Here is a 1,873-nt window from a genome sequence, read left to right as displayed (position 1 = left end):
ATTGTTAAATTGCAACGCAATTTTAGATTATATTTATCATATATTTATTTTTAATTTACGTTTTTCATGTTATTGTTAAGTTGCAACACGTTTTTGATATTATTGTTAACTATTTATTTATACACATAAGTTGTTAAAAGTTCAAATTCAAATGAATTTTGAACTAGTAGTTCCATTGGAACAAACAACGTTAAAGCCTGAAGATGGCCTATACAAATAGGCCGAAAACATTCAAATAAAGAAAATAATTTGGCAAATACAAATCAGGTGTGTTTGGCTTATTAATATAAATAGCTAATATTGCTGAGAAGTTAGATAGATACTTTGCAAATAGTCATTTGTTTTTTTGATTCTCTTTTCTGAGCACATTTCAGACAATTCCAAGCTGCATCTCCTTTCATTATTTCTTCTTTCAAGAAAACTTATAAACAATCCTAAAAAGAGTTGATTTTTTTTTTTACTATTTATTAATCTTTTTTCCAATATTTTAAAAATTAAAAAAATTTGACACACTAAATGTATATGTAATATTAACATTACTATTCAGTATTTCTACAAAAATGGACAGAATATATTCTCTTCATTTTTGTTTTACTTGTAGTAATTCATAATGAAGACATCAATCATTTTTAAGAAGCTCAATATAATAGTGATAACTATTTAAGTCATTTGATTCTAACTGTTATAAAAAAAATTTACATTCTAAGTTCTTTTTTGAAACTTATACTTTTTTTTTAATTTTGAAGATAGACTAATTAAAACATAGCAAACTAAATTAAATAGTGTTTAAAACTACATCAAATGAGGCAATTCTATGTAATAAAGCCTTAAGTTGATTGAATGTTCACTGAGATTATTAAATGTAAAATTAATTTTTTTAAATTTATTAAACTTACTTTTAAATAACTTTTTTTATATGAAGGAATTGGTAGTGCGATTGTTGAAAATACTTCATAGCTATTAGATGTTTTTTGCAATAAAACACATTAATTCTGATTGAAGTAAACCTTCAAATAAACTTGAAATAATTGATTTATTCAAATTAGTGTGATTTTTCCCAAAACTTCTCCTGATCTTCAAATTAAATCTTCAATCTTTGTTTTGGAGAAATATAACAATTAAAATCATATGAATTTTTAATTGTAATTTATCTAATGAAATATATTTACCTTTTTATTCCAATGAAACTGTGTTTTTTTTCCCCCCTTTTACTTTTCAAAGACACAATGTAGTGACACTTTTTAAACACTTGGCAGATTATTCATCTTTTATTAGGTTGGTTATTAGGCCAACCTAATAAAAGATAATCTGCCAAGTGTTTAAAAGTGTCACTACATTGTGTCTATAAAAAGTAAAAGGGAATATACAGTAGATCCCCCTATAAAACCGTTTCCTATAGTTATGATTCCTATAAAAATTGTAGCAGTATCCGTAAACAACGGTAAAAATAACTCCCATAATACGTAAAACGTCATCGGGCAGCCGAACTACTTTCCCGCCGTCCGTAACGCCACGCTACGGACGTTTAGGCGGATAAATTGAGTTTAGTATCGTCTGTTCATATAATTATATATAAATTAGGTACTGTACATATAATTATATATTAATTATATATAAATTAGGTACTGTATATATAATTATATATTAACTTAATTTATTGTAACTTTATTATAATTAAATATATATTTTTCGCCGTCTAGCGTCACGCTACGGCGAGTTAGGCGACCTATCGTCTGTCCAGTACTGTAATTTTATACATTTCTTGTGAAAGAAACATTTCTTATTTAACGGCCATAAAAATTATTTATATTAAGGATGTCTCCAAAGGTCAACGAAGTTTTCGCAGAAAAATAATATCAGAAATCGCGGCCGC

The 1,873-nt window shown here is 26.3% G+C and overlaps 1 long non-coding RNA gene across 1 annotated transcript; it reads right to left on the bottom strand.

The window, feature by feature from the left end:
* Nucleotides 1-349: 349 nt before the first annotated feature.
* On the bottom strand, nt 350-1,164 carry LOC111631228. Its single transcript, XR_002757670.1, has 2 exons — nt 897-1,164; nt 350-434 (listed from the first exon to the last, which is right to left on the bottom strand). It is a non-coding gene; the product is annotated as an uncharacterized LOC111631228 (long non-coding RNA).
* Between the last annotated feature and the right edge of the window lie 709 nt (nt 1,165-1,873).

The sequence above is a fragment of the Centruroides sculpturatus genome, unplaced genomic scaffold (assembly GCF_000671375.1).
Source record: "Centruroides sculpturatus isolate CEXI.00-Female unplaced genomic scaffold, Cexi_2.0 scaffold50, whole genome shotgun sequence".
Taxonomy (NCBI): domain Eukaryota; kingdom Metazoa; phylum Arthropoda; class Arachnida; order Scorpiones; family Buthidae; genus Centruroides; species Centruroides sculpturatus.
The sequence above is the reverse complement of the archived record's forward strand: the minus strand, read 5'-3'. Positions and strand labels throughout refer to the sequence as shown.